Source organism: Talpa europaea, assembly GCF_964194135.1.
Source record: "Talpa europaea genome assembly, chromosome: X".
Taxonomy (NCBI): domain Eukaryota; kingdom Metazoa; phylum Chordata; class Mammalia; order Eulipotyphla; family Talpidae; genus Talpa; species Talpa europaea.
Window position 1 is genome coordinate 35,174,719 of NC_140081.1, and position 15,742 is coordinate 35,190,460.

Consider the following 15,742-nt stretch of genomic DNA (forward strand, 5'->3'; position numbering starts at 1 on the left):
CGGGACCTCGCCACAGCCTCGCGCGGCACCGCAGCCCCTTCGGGACACTCGGGCGGCAAGCTGGCCGACTCGGAGAAACGCGCCACGGCGTGGCAAGCCACGCGCACACCCCCTCACCCTGGGCTCCCGCTGGGCAATCTCCCTGCCAGTCCCAGACCGATGGCCAATGGAAGAGGGCCAGCTAGAGGAAGGCGGGCACTAGGGCGTGCATCCGGGCCCGCCCCGCTCCCCGGAAAGGCTCCACGAGCCGGCTCCCAGAGACCAATCCCGTCCCGCACGGCGCGGGCCCGCCCCCGACGTCCTGGAGCCAGGCTCGGCCCTTGCGCGTCCCGGGCTGGGTGCGACCGCGGAGAGGCCGGGGGTGCGGGCGCAAAGGGCAAACGCCGCAGCAGCCCAGGCGCGGAGCGCGCCCGGGCTCCGATGCGCCGGAGATGCCGAGGTTGGGAGGGGACCGGCCCGGACGGCGCGGCTCGGGTCTCGGCTGGCAGCTGTGCCTGATGCCCCACGCGCTGTAGGTAGACCCTCCCCGTCGTTAGAAACATATTGGATTCTCTCCAAACCAACGCCCCCGCACAGTGGTACCTTCCTAGCGGAGCTCCTACCTCTGCACCCCTTGGTGGTACCGTCCAGGACAGACTGTGGCACCCCGCGCGCCCCTGGCTGGTGAGAGTAGGGAACAGCTGTCCGTGCCGCTGCCCAGGAACCAGTCCTGCTGGTCCCCCAGGCTGGGAGGGCAAAGTCAGCATGCAAACCCCACACACAGCTCGCTGGAGTCCTGAACACGGAAGGGAGCGGTACAAACATCTACGTGCTGGGCACTGTGCTGCCTTGCAACTTCCTGCTAATGCGGAATAGGTCTGGAGGGAGCCTGCTAGCCTGGGGACCCAGCCACAGTCCCAGGGGGCTAGCGCTCTGGACTAGGGTCAGAAGGGATAGTGGAGGCCAGGCCCTTGTCCTTGACTGTCAGTGATCAGTGAGGGGGCAGCAGGAAGGGGCAGGCTCCCAGAAACCCAAGGACACTGAGTAGATCAGATCAGAGAAAGACCACAGATTTGGCACCATCCTGTGAGCCCTGAATTAGTTACCTAGGACAATCCTCAGCCTGTCCAGCTATGCCTCTCTCACAACGCTGCATTTGGTCATTCATTCTCTCTCTATTTCTATTTCCTTCCTTCCTTCCGTTCTTCCTCCCTCCCTCCCTCCCTCCCTTTCAAATTATGTGTCAGGTACTGTTGGGGTGTTAGGAATAGGGCCATATGCAAAGCAACGAAAACCTTCCTCTCATAGTGCTCATATTCCCTTGGATAATGAGCACAAAAGTATAAGTAATTGTCAGGTGTTGGTAATTTATTTGGATAAAATTAAATCACAGTAATGAAACAGAAGGGGTATGCATTTCTAGAAAGAAGGAGTGGACAAGGACAGCCTTTCTAAGACTGTAACATTGGAGTGGACACTAGAGGAGATGAGTATCTGGGAGAAAAGCATTCCAGACCGGGAAGAGCCAGTGGACAAGTGCTGGAGTAGAACTAGGCCTACTGCATCTGGGGAAACATGAGGAGGCCGGCGTGGCTGGCACAACACGAAGGAGGGACAGCCACAGGGGATGAGGTCAGAGAGGTAATGGGGGCCAAATCATGTAAGGCCTTCTGGGCCACGGCGAAGACCTGACTTACTCTAAGTGAACCATGGGGGGTTTTGGCAAAAGCCCCCATGCCGCTTTCAGAGGCCAGAGGCCCATCACCCAATGCATGGGGAGGAGGTCTTGGTTCTCCTCAAGGAACCCCTTGCCCAGCTCCTCTGCAGCTGAACTTGCCTTTCCTGGTGGTCAATAGCGTAGACTGCAGGGCACCCCCCCCCCACTGCTCCCCAGGAGAACCCAAGGATGTCCAAGGATGCTACCCTCAGGAGAGATGGAGCAAGGGCCCTCATGGCATCAGTGAGTTCACACACCAGCCTGTGTGTGAGAGGGCACAGAGAAAACGGGGTGGGGGAAGGAGAGGGAGCACTAGGGACAGGTACAGAGAAGCTATTTCTGGTAGCTCTGGTACCCCACTGAGGTAGCACCACTCTGGTCCCCGTCCCTGCTACTGGACAAAGTACCCGTCTCCACGGAAAGGAAGCGCCTCCCCAGGGACTGTGTCTAGGCTCAGCTGCCCATGGGCTGGGCCTCAACCACACTGTCTTGACTCACATCAGGACTCTCTGCCCATCAAGACAAGGAGAGGGGCCATTTTTAGGAGGCTCATGCTGCACACGGGCCCCCCATACTCCCTCAAGTCCTTGACTGGCCTACTGCTGGTCTCAGTGCCAAAGTGCTCTAATGGGGGAAGTGGAGGTAGGGATCTGTACATTGTGGTGGGGCCTTGTGCAAACTGATGAAGCTGAAGTGGCTCCCCACCTTTGTGGGGGGCTCACCTTCCAGGAAATGTGAGGTTTGGGTTGTGCTCTGCATACCCAAGCACCCAAGAGGGTGTGTGAGTGAGAAACAGACTGGCATCCTGACAGGGAGTCAGGTACCAGGTTCTCGGGGTCCTGGGCAAGCCTTACCCTTTCCCCTTTGCTGTCAACCCCTCATCCCACCTTGGCTGTGCTGAAACTTGAACCCACCAACGAGCCCACGTTGAGACTCAGTTCCTCCCCTCCTCACATGCTGACATCTCCCATCCTCACTGGACCTTGGCCTCCTCATCTGCAATTGGTGACCTCACAGGGGGCTGTGCAGATTAAATGAGTTCTATATGGCCATAGGTTTGCCACATGGCCTCCGCACAGGGTGACATCAGCAGATATTATTCTTATAGCTATTATTACTATGGATTTTACAAGTTGCACATGACTGAGGAGTTGCTTTCCCTGAGAATAAGAATCCTAAGTTCTTATGTCTGTGGTACCAGGCCAGACACGGGAGAAATCCCAGCAAATGTGAAGCCATAGGCTTACTTCTAAGTCCTATAAGGTCCATCCTGCCTTCCTCTTGAACACATCATGGGATGCAGACACGTGAATGGCTAAGAGACCCCCAACCTCTGGATACAGTGTCCCGAGTAGTTGAGTGACCTCATGCCCAGGACAGAGACCTCTCACCCTAGACCCCACTACAAACAGCTCAAGACGTCACACCTGAGGACACAGCCCAAACAGCTTAGAAAATGTAGACTCTAAGTAACAGATCCCTAACAGATCCCAGACCCCATCTACCTCCCACAAAGAGCCACAGGGTGCACGCTGGGACACAGACCCACACATCTTCAGCTCTGGGCCATTGTGGGGGCAGTCCACCCTCTGAGGAGAGGTTTGATGTTGATGTCCGCACTGCCTGCAGTCACCCCGATGCTGCTGTGAGGAAGGAGGTTCACTCCATGAATGAGGAGGATTCTGAGTGTGACCAGTCACATCTGGGTCAAGGAACGGCTATTGTCTAAACATCCCTGGTCACTGTGGTCATGCTCACTTCTGCATCCTGCCCCGTGGGGGGGGGGGTTTAAGATGAATCCCAGAACCACAAAGAGGAGGCCCAAGGCCTGGGGTATCTCTGCCATCCTGGCCCCTGGAATGACAGTGGGCTACTGGCCCCTGGAATGACAGGTCTTCCCTTCACACTGCCTGTGGCGCCCCCCACCAATCCCCTCTCAACATCTCTGTCCTTCAAACTCCTCCTGCTGGCAGCTGACATACTTCCTCTCTCTCCAAACCTCCCCTTCCACCCCAGGAGCCTCTTAAGCCTCTCCCCAGGCCCCATTCACCAGCTACTCCTCTCACCCAGCACTCAGCCCCGCCTCACAGGATGCCCTCTGGACCTTCCCTGCTCCTGCAAGTGCTCAACTTTGTGCAGGACAAGCCTCTCTCTTGCCCACACGGTGGTGGTGGTGGTGGTGGGAGGGTTGCTGGTCACAAAAGTCCCTGTTAGGGCGGAAGTGAGAAGAGCTGCAGGGTCCAGGAGAAAGTGCAGACCCAGACAGGGGGTCCGGCGCCTTTTCCCCTGGGGCTGAGGGAAAGGAGGGCTGCAGGGAGCGTCCAGTGGGGAGGTGTGAGGACATGGTGCAGGGCTGGTCTGTGAGTGCGGGGAAGGGACTCTGGGAGGGGCTGTGCAGCGTGACACCCCAGGAGCCCTGACTGCCCTCCTCAGGGCCTTTGGCGTGTGGCCTGGGCTCTGCCCTACTGAGCTGGAGGACCCCAGATGGTTACCTGGCCTCTCTGGGCCTCAGTGTCCTCATCGGTGACACAGGGAGACAGGGTTTTCTTCCCTGGGGTCTAGGGGGGGTTAAGTGAGAACTCTCACAAGAAGGGATTAGGACACTGCAAGTGAGATCAATGATCACCTATAACCCAGGGCCCTGCTGGGGAGCGTCAGCTGACTCCTCACTAACCCTGCCACTGCCTGGGGAAGTCTTCAGCCTGGTTTACTCACTGGGCAGCAGACCACGTCTTAGAGACTGGCTCCAGCCCACAGGGCCGAGCCCAGCACTGGGACCTCCTGCCCATCCACCACAGCGCCTCTCTGTTTGCGGGTGCAGGGATGGGGCTTTGGGGGCCCTCCCTGTACCCTTCAGGAGCCAGAGCCTAGTCTCTGGTGGACCACCCCTCTGCCCTTAACTCCTCCCTTTCCTCCGCCCCAAACCAACCAACAGCAACTGGAAATGGAAATGGAGATGTGACTGGGTGTGAGGTCTCCATTCAGAGGGAGATCTTTGTGAAACCTTTCTGGAACCCTTTCAGAAGAAGCAGGCGCTCAGGAAATGCCTCTGAAATAATAAATGAATGAATGAAGTCAGGAGCTAACACCCAAATTTGCAGAAGGGTCCCTGTTTTGGGCCAATGATGGCCCCTGTGATGCATATCCTCTGTTTCTTTATCCTGTTTCTAGGGTCCCTGATCAACACTCCTTTCCCCACCATTGGTCGGCATCATCAATTGCCCTCTAATCCTTTCATCACTTAATGTGTCTTTCCATTGCTCACTCCTCACAGAAGCCTACTCTTATTCCTTCTCCTAGTTTTTAGCCTCAGCAGAGGCCCCCTGGATGGACCCTTTCATGCCTTGTATGACCACTGCCTGACAGTCGTCAGGAGCTTGGGTTCTGATGTTGCCCTGAGTGTCATTCTCAGCTTCTCTTCCTATCAGCTGTGTGATTTGGGGATTATTCCCATACTCTTCCGTGCCTTAGTCCTCTCCACTGTGAAGTAATGTCAATCCTTAGAGGTTGTCGAGAGGAGTAAATGAGTTGATCTTCATTAGGTTTTTCACAGGGCCTGGCACAGTAAATGTAAGATAAGCATTAGCTTGTATTATTAGTGTTTTTGTCATTATTATTCTTTCCAGAGATGCTCTATTTAACTATCAGTTAAGTCCTTTAATACTCACACCATCCCTAGGAGGTGGCCATTATCATTTATCACTATTTTACAAATGAGTAAAGTGGTGTAATGTGTATCAGCTAACTTATTTACTCAAGGTCACCAGAGCCAGAAGGGGAAACACCAGCACCCACGCCCAGGTCTGTCTGGCCCCAGAGCTCCTTACTCCACAGTAGTGTTGGTGACAGTGGTTGTTAGTGACAGTGGTAGCCACTGACATCTCAAAGGCTACTAATGCCAAGCAAAGACACCATCTGCAAAGTCCCTGACAGAAATGTGATCCCTTCAACATGAAGTAGAAAAATACTGATTTTTCATGAAGCATAGATATTGGGAGTCTCAGTCTCAATGAGCAGCTCCTCCCTGAGCATGTCCTGTGGGTGAAAAAATCCATCCTGGGGGTCTTATCCTCTAAGAACCTCTTAGCCACCTATGAGATCTTTTTTTTTTTTAAAAGATTTATTTACTTATGCATACAAGAACTGGGGTACAGGCCAGAGGTGTGGGGGGTGAGAGGATTCACAGAGACAGAGTGGGGAACAGAACAGGCAGACTGACTGAAATACACTGCTGAGGGGAGCAGAGGGCAAGACAGGAGTGGTCTGCTGCGCCATGTGCGTCACTTCCCTGCCAGGAGATCGAATTCATGCTTCAGTGGCTGCAGATATCTTCATAGTGCTGCATCTTAACCCCTTGTGCCACCAGGGAGACCCCACCTATAAGATCTTGTTCAAAGTTGACCGCAGGAACACCTACCTCCTTCTGCACAGCTGCACTGGGCATGCTGAGGCCCCTGGTCTAAGGCTCCTTTGCCCCTGGACCCAGCTGACCCTTCACAGCCTCCTTTGTGGAACTCTTCCCTTAGTGAGAGTGTGGCTATAATAACCCACATTTGTGCCTGATGCTGCTAAGGACCAGTGGATGAGACTGAGGTTCTAAGGAGTTAAATAACTTGTCCAGGGTTCCACTGCTAGTCCATGGCACAGCATGGATTCACACATTGTGCTTCCCAACTCTGGGTGTCATGACCTAAAATAACATTCTTTTCTGTCTCCAGTAGCAGGTGTTCTTTAAATGGTGTCCATGTGCCACATGCTTTACATGTGCAGTTTCTAACCTCCTTATCATCACTAATAGTGGGCATTGTCAGGTTAGCAACCACTGCTAAATCTTTACAGTGACAAAACCTGGGACGCTTCCCTCAATCGCTTCATCACAGGACACACACTCACATATCATATGAGAAAGAGAGGTGACCCTCTTAACATAGCATTCAAGGTCTGATTCAAAACTTAACTAGGATTTGGTTTTGACCAGGACCAAGTAACACGTATGGATTGTCCTCCTAAAACACTGGAAGAAACAGTTCTAAGACATGGTTCATCATGCAGTGCAGGACATTGATATCTGAGAGAAGGTGGAAAATGAGCACTTTCAATTACCCCCACCTCGCTGCCTAGAGAGAATTTCCAGGTGTCAATGTAGAGAAAGGGAACTCAAACAAAAGCCAATGGCAGGCCTCCCCTGGTGGCGCAGCAGGTGAGCGCTGGGCTGTGAAGCTGCCCGCAGCCTCTGCAGCACCAGTTTGATCCCCGGCCTCTCCAGCCGCGCCCGCTGCTCCCCTCAGCAGTGTATTTCATCTGTCTGCCCCTTCTGTTCCCTGCTCTGGCTCTGATGAATTCTCTCACCCTCCTGCGCTTCTGATGTACACAGTGCTTGTATAAATAAACAAACAAAGAAACAAACAAACAAATAAATAAATAAATCTTTAAAAAAAGAGAAGCCAATGGCCTCCCAGAGTTGAGGATACAGGGAGGTCAATACAGGTAGAATTCATAGAGCAGAAGGCCAGAGAAATGAAAGCTGTGTGGAGGAGGGTGGGAGAGAACTGCAAAGAGAGAAAGAGAGAGCTCTAGATACCTGCAGAGAGTATACCCCTAGCTGAATTCTAATCAATGCCCCTGTGTGAGGAAACTATCCAAGATCTGGGAAATAACCACCAAAAACTGAGTGGCTGAAACAATTCCAGAGCTCACAGAATAATGGAAATATTTTACCTTCTCACCTGTGAGTGCATGAAGGAAACTTCAAAATATGAAGGGGCTTTGGGCAGAGTACTGAGCTAGGTATCACCTCATGAGTGCGGAAAATTAGCGATAGATAAAGACCATTCTGTTTCCATCTAACAATGCTTGAAAGCAAGCCTCAAATGGGTAAAACTGTTTCCAGTAACTTAACTGCATCCCAGGACAAAGTTCAAAATCAAAGGAATTATTGGGCCTCCCCAATGGCGCAGTGGTTGAGCGCTGGGTTGCGAAGCTGCCCGCAGCCTCTGCAGCGCCGTTTCAATCCCCGGCTGCCAGGCGAGGGTCCCACATGGCGCGCAGACCTCTCCTGCCACCCGCTGCTCCCCTCAGCAGTGTACTTCGGTCCTTCTGCCTGTTCTACTCTCCGCTCTGGCTCTGGTGAGTTCTCTCACCGTCCCGTGCTTCTGACTGTACCCAGTGCTTGTATAAATAAAATAAATAAATCTTAAAAAAAATTAAAAAATTAAAAAATAATAAAAAATAAAACTTTTTAAAAAATCAAAGGAATTATTACTATTGTAATTATTATTATTATTTATTATTATTATAAAACCAGAACTCACCAACATAGATCCACAACATCTGGCACACAAGAAAAAATCATAAAATACTCATGGAAGCAGAAAATGCCACAAATAATAAGGTGAAAAAAAATCAGTCAATAGAAACAGACCCTGAAATAACACAGGTAATAAAGTTAACTGACAATTCAATACAAATATTATGAATATATTCTATATTGAAGGAGATAGAAGAGTGAACATGTAATAGAAGACATGAGGTTATTTTTAAAAGATTACACACTGAAAACTATAAAGTATTATTGAAAATTTTAAAGAAGACCTAAATAAATGGAAAGATATCCATGTTCATGTCAGAAGACATTTTTTTTAAGATTTATTTATTTATTCATTCATTCATTCATTCATTTATACATACAAGCACTGGGTACAGTCAGAAGCGCGGGAGGGTGAGAGAATTCACCAGAGCCAGAGCGGGGAGCAGAGCAGGCAGAAGGACTGAAATACACTGCGGAGGGGAGCAGCGGGCGGCAGGAGAGGTCTGCGCGCCATGTGGAACAGAGCAGCTGGGGATCGAAGGAGCGCAGCAGAGGCTGCGGGCAGCTTAGCAACCCAGTGCTCAGCCGCTGCGCCACCGGGGAGGCCCTGTCAGTAGACTTCTTAAGGCAATGCTGGGGCCTCCCCGGTGGTGCAGCTGTTAAAGTCTCAGCGCTATCAAACGATCATCAGCCACTGTTTGAACCCACACTGCGGAGCAGACCTCTCCTGTCTCACCTGCTGCTCTATTCAGCAGTGTATTTCAGTAGATCTGCTTGTATTGCTTCCCACTCTCTCTGCTAAATCCTCTCCCCCCCCCCACCGCATCCCTGGCCTACACCTCAGTTCTTATATGCATAAATAAATAAAAATGAATCTTTAAAAAAAGAGAAAGCAATACACACTGAATTGATCTATTTCAATGAAAATCCTTTCGAAATTCTGTCTTTTTTTTTTTTTTTTTTTTTTTTTTTTTGCAGAAATTGACAAACCAGTCCTAACATTCATATGAAGTTGCATGGAATCCAGAAAATGCAAAACAATCCTGAAAAAGAATAAAGCTGAAGGATTCATAATTCCTGAATTTGGAGTGGATCCTAAATCCAATGAGAGTTGTCTTCTTTTTTAAAGATTTATTTATTTATGCATACAAGAGCTGGGTTACAGACCAGAGGTGTGGGGGGTGTGAGAGGATTCACCAGAGACAGAGTGGGGAACAGAACAGGCAGACTAACTGAAATACACTGCTGAGGGGAGCAGCAGGCGAGTCAGGAGAGGTCTGATGCACCTTGTGGGTTGCTCCCTGGCTGGCAAGGGACCAGGATCCAACTCGTGCTGCAGAAGGTGCGAATTGCTTCATAGTGCTGTGCTTAAACCCTTGCGCCAGAAAGGCAGAGGGAGAGGAGACAAAGAGAGGAAGGCAATGTGAAACAAAGGTAGAGGTTGGAGTAATGCAAGTACAAACCAAGGAATGCCAAGGATTGCTGGCAGCCACCAGAAGCTGGTAAGGAGAGACATGGAACAGATTATCTCTCAGAGTCTCCAAAAGGAGCCAACCCTGCCTACACCTTAATTTTGTACTTCTACTTTCCAGAACTGTGAGAAAGTAAAAATTCTATTGTTTGAGTTAGTGCTTATTTGTGGTGGAAGCATTAGGAAATTAGTACAACCATATTCTGGCCCATAAAATGAGTATTCATAAACTTAAAGGATTCAAATAATACAAAGTATTTTCTTTCAACAAGATGGAATGAGGGGGCCTCCCTGGTGGCACAGGGGTTAAAGTCTCAACACCATCAAGCTATCACCAGCCACTGCAGCAGGTGTTTGATCCCTGGCCAAAGAGCTAACTCACATGGCGCAGCAGACCTCTCCTGTCTCGCCCGCTGCTCCCCTCAGCAGTGTATTTCAGTCAGTCTGCCTGGTCTGTTTACCACTCTGTCTCTGGTGAATCCTCTCACCCCCACACCTCTGGCCTGTATCCTGGCTCTTGTATAAATAAAATAAATCTTAAAAAAAGAAGAAGAAGAAACTATGAGGGGCTCCCTGGTGGCGCGAGGGGTTAAGACGCAACCTAGGAAGCTGTCCTCAGCCTCTGCAGCACGAGTTTGATGCCCGGCCAGGGAGCTATCCACATGGCACAGCAGACCTCTCCTGGCTCGCTCGCTTCTCCCTTCAGCAGTGTATTTCAGTTGTTCTGGTCCCCACTCTGTCTCTGGCGAATTCTTTCACCTCCCACAACTCTGGCCTGTACCCCAGTTCTTGTATGTATAAATAAATAAATCTTTTAAGAAGAAGAAGAAGAAGACATTATGATTGGCAAAAACCACCCAGAGGACTTCTAGGGTGCTGGTGGTGTTCTGTTTCTTGACCTTTGTGGTGGTTATACAGGTGTTTGAATTTTAATTTTTCTTAAAGCATGAGCACATATTTTACATACTTCATATATGTATGTGTATATATACATATATAACATTTTTTTCATTAAAATGTTTTTTATAGGGCCTCCCCAGTGGTGCAGTGGTTGAGCGCTGGGTTGCGAAGCTCCCTGCAGCCTCTGCAGCGCCGGTTTGATCCCTGACTGCTCTCCAGCCACCAGAGGAGGGTCCCACATGGCGCGCAGACCTCTCCTGCCGCCCACTGCTCCCCTCAGCAGTGTACTTCGGTCCCTCTGCCTGCTCTGCTCCCTGCTCTGGTTCTGGTGAATTCTCTCACCCTCCCGCCCTTCTGACTGTGCCCAGTGCTTGTATAGATAAATAAATAAATCAATCTTTAAAAAAAATGTTTTTTATAACGACATACACTTCCAGGATATATTTGTTTTGTTTTGTTTTGTTTTTTTAAAGATTGATTGATTTATTTATTTATACAAGCACTGGGTACAGTCAGAAGCGTGGGAGGGTGAGAGAATTCACCAGAGCCAGAGCGGGGAGCAGAGCAGGCAGAAGGACTGAAGTACACTGCTGAGGGGAGCAGCGGGCGGCAGGAGAGGTCTGCGCACCATGTGGGACCGTCCTCCAGTGGCCGGGGAGCAGCCGGGGATCGAACTGACACTGCAGAGGCTGCGGGCAGCTTCGCAAGCCACCAGGGAGGCCCTCCAGGATATATTTGTAAAGCAAATAGTGCAAAAGAAAAATTAGAGTGCAGTAGAGTACCTATAAAGTATGCCATCTTTTGTGTAAGAGAGTAGAAATGAGAAACATATTATTCATTTGTGCAAAAAGAAATGCAGAAAGGTAAACCATATGACCCAAAGCAATCTATAGATTCAACACAATCCCTTTCAAAATTTCCATGTTTTTCACAGAAAAGAACTAACAATCATAAAATTTTTCTAACCACAAAGGCTTTGAATAGCCAAAGCAATCTTGACAAAGAAGAACAAAACTGGAGGCATATTATCCCTCATTACCAGCTATATTACAGAGCTATAGTAATCAAAGTAGTATGGTATTGGCATAAAAATGGACACATAAATCAAAGGAACAGAAATGAGAGCCCATAGAAAAACATACATATATGCTCAGTAAATTTAGACAAAGGAAGCAAATATATACAATGAAGAAAGGACAGTGTCTTGAACAGATGGTGTTGGGAAAATTGAACAGTCACATGCAAAAGAATGAAACTGGACCAGTATCTTGTACCACACAACAAAATTACCTGAAAATGGATCAAAGCTTCTAATGTAAAGCCTGAAACCTTAAAACTCATAGGAGAAAACATAGGAAACATGCTTCTTGACACTGGTCTTGGTGGTGTTTTTTGGATTTGACACCAAAGCAAAGGCAATGAAAGCAAAAGTAAACAAGTGGGACTACAGCAAAATAAAAAGCATCTGCATATCAAAGGAAACCATCAATAAATTGAAAAGGCGACCTACCGAATAGGAGAAAATATTTGCATATCACATATATGAAAGGGGGTTAATATTCAAAATATACAAAGAACTCATACAATGCAATAGTAAAGGAAAAAAACCAAGCAATCCAATTTTTAAAATGGGCAGAGGATCTAAACAGGCTTTTTTTCCAAGGAAAACATAAAGATCATGAACAATTACATGAGAACATTCTCCACATCACTAATAATAAAGGAAATGCAAATTAAAACCACAATGGGGGCCTCCCCTGGTGGCACAGCGGTTGAGTGCTGGGCTGCGAAGCTGCCTGCAGCCTCTGCAGAGCCGGTTCGATCCTGGCCGGCCAGCGAGGGTCCCACATGGTGCAGCAGACCTCTCCTGCCGCCCCCGCTGCTCCCCTCAGCAGTGTATTTCGTCAGTCTGCCTGTTCTGTTCCCCACTCTGGCTTTGGTGAATTCTCTCACCCTCCGGCGCTTCTGACTGTACCCAGTGTTTGTATAAATAAATAAACAAACAAACAAATAAATAAATAAATATATCTTAAAAAAAAAAAAAACCACAATGGGATATCACCTCACATCAGTGAGAATGGCAATTATCAAAAAAGACAAAAAATAATAAGTATTAGTAAGGATATGGAGAAAAGGGCAACTTGTACCCTGTTAGTGGGAATGTAGGCTGATCCAGTTCCTGTGCAAAGAAGTGTGGAGATTCCTCAAAGCACTAAAAATGGACCTACCATATGACCCAGCAATTCCACTCTTAGGTATCTACCCAAAGGACACAAAAACACCAATTTGAAAGGAAACCTGCACCCCTGTGTTCATTGCAGCACTATTTACAATGGCCATGATATGGAAACAACCTAAATGCCCCAGAACATGTGAATGAAACAAGAAGATGTGGTATGCATCCTCTCCATTCATTCATTCTCAATGGAATACACAATGGAATATCACTCAGTGATCAAAAAAAGGTACATTCATGCCATTTGTGGCAATATAGATGGAGCTGGAAGGGATTATGTAAGTGAAGTGAGCGAGAAGGAGAAAGATAAATACCAGATGGTCTCATTTATAGGTGCAATATAGAGAAACCAAACAAAGGATCTGAGAAAGATGAACTTTAAAACCAACCCTTGAAAACTGACCATAGATCTGAGATAACCAGGAGGGAAGAGGGAGAGGGAGGAAGAAGGGGAGGGAAGAAAACAGGTTGCAGTGGCTGGGGGGAGAGCACAATGGACTATGGTGGAGAACCATGGGTGCTTTGGTGTTGGGAAAATTGTGGCAACCACACCTGAAGGAAGAATTCCTACATTCTGGAAAAACAAACAGTGTAAAATAATGATCTGTCATTAATATAAATAAATAAATAGAACTGAGACAAGAGTGAGCTTATGGGTAGGACTAAACCCACAAATCTGGTATAGGTAGAAGAACAAAACTAATCTGGGCCCCAAAGCATGATGAATTCTTTTGGAAAAGCACATCCATTTTTGCCATGTAGTGCATATGCATCTAAATAAAGTCATCTGTTTGTAGGCAAAAAAAAAAAAAAAAAGACTCCACACATCCAAATGACAAAACTAAATGAATGAATGGATGAATGGAGGAGAAGAGAAATCTCTTTCTTGTAGAATATGAGCTACTAAATGTAGAAAGAATGATGGAATTAGAGAATCACATTTGGCAACCATACAGTAATAATTGTTTTAGTCGAATGGGATGAGATTGGGCGAGAGTGAGAGCAAACCATGGCTTGTTGTTTGTACACTTCTGTGTTGCTTAAGCATCTCACAATGAACATTTTCTCATGCATTACTTGTGTAATTAAAAAATGTTTATTCTTTTGACATGCTGAGTGACAATTATTTGTCACTGTCAGCGCTTGTTGCAAGATAGTAGGAGATAAACAAGTCACACTGAGGCAACACCCAGGAGCATTATCTTCTGAGAGCCAGAGATAAGAGCACCAGACTAATTAGCTGGAATACCAGAAAATACACTAAAACATGGAGACAAGTGGGATTACTCTTGCCTGAGTACCTCAGCACAGTGCTGGGAATACAATAAGCACTCAGTAGATACTTGTAGAAAGTGCAAATGGTATATCCAGTCTGTGACCTTTGCATCAGAAAGAGAAGAATGCAAAGTATAAGTATGATATAAGTATATAGATATACATATAAGCATATAGGCAGATGCTTAAATTTTCAAAGAGAAACACTGGAAGGATAAACCAAACACTAATAAATATTGCTACCTATGAGGGAAGGGGTGTAACAGAGTATACAGAGAGGATTGGAAGTCACACAGCTTAAACTATATATTGGAAACATAAGTGTTTTTCATATTCAAAAATTATAATTCGATTTAAAATTTTAAAATCAATCCCTAAATACTGAAAACAAGCTGCAATAAATAAACCTAACGATAATAATCTTATTCCTATTCCTGACATAACTTTCAAGGATAATATATTATTTCCAGCAATTTTAAAACACAGTGTTTTGAATGTATTCTTGGTGGAATCTATTCCAAGGACAAATATAGCTGTAAAATCTTAGATTTCCTTCAGGACTCTAATTGTTGGTAAAAATTCGTCTTGTCACTTTACTGCAAAGAAACAATTACATAAATCCATTAGGAACAAAGATTTTCACTATAAGAGAAAAGTGCTGTCCATCAAGTATAAAATTTAAAAATTGCAAAGACATCTTGGAATATTAATTTTCAATTAGAAATACCAATATGATCCAATAACATTTTTTGTATCTCTCAAAAAAATTGTTTTACTCTGCTCATTAACAATACCTAGAAGCAGTAACATCCAGAATCAGTGTGCACACCTAGCACCCATGTCTTGTGTAAATACATTCCAACTAAAAGGAATCAGGGGTCCTTGGAGAAAAGGCCAATTCCAGGTCTGAAGCAGGGATTGTACGAAATGAGTCTGGGACATCGTTTCACACCAGAAGCCAACAAAACTATCAAAAACTACCAGTGTCATGTCAAAAGGCATAGGAGCAAACTTGAAGGGGTTCCCAGTGGCCAAATGAGGGATAATTTAAACATTAAACAGAATAATGATTGCAATGATTGAAACACATTTTAAAAATAAAAACCATGAGCTCATGACGACACTAAAAAGCAAGAAGCAGCAAAATAAAAAAAAAAAGTCTAAGCAAAAGCCTTATTTGAACCATTGGGACGGTAAGTTTTTTAACTATCAAAATTAGTATTTTTAAATAACATTATTATATCCTTATACTACCTCTCCTGTATGAAGTGTATTTTGGGTAGCCCAATAGCCCAAGTTGATGAAGGATATGTTTTTACTTATATAAGAGTACCAGTTAATGAATGTAGAATTGTGACAGAACTTTAGAAAGATCACCACTTTGCAAGTCTTAGTAAAATAACTGATTCAGGCAATAGTCATCAATAAATAAACTCATTAAATGCGGGAAGTTTTTCCACTTTATTCATCATGAATGTTAACATCATTAAAATATCATGTGCCTCCAGGTATGATAAAATAGAAATCTCCAAACACCACCTATGAAATGTGCTTGCAAAAATATAAATAATAAACAATAAACAACCTGAATGTTATAAAGTCCTAAGAACTTTTATCTCCAGGAAAAATGGGGTGTAAAAAAAAGTGTTAAATGACACCAAATGGGAGCAAATAGACAATTTGGAAGATGAGTCCTTCTATAGGACAACTGCAACAAATCAAAGGTGTGACCCATAAAGTGATGAGAAAGGACCTGCTCTAAATTAAAGAACCCCCAAGAGACACAACAGACAATGCAAATGCTTTTGGATTAGAACAGGCCCAGTGTAGCCTCCCTGGTGGCACAAGGGGTTAAGA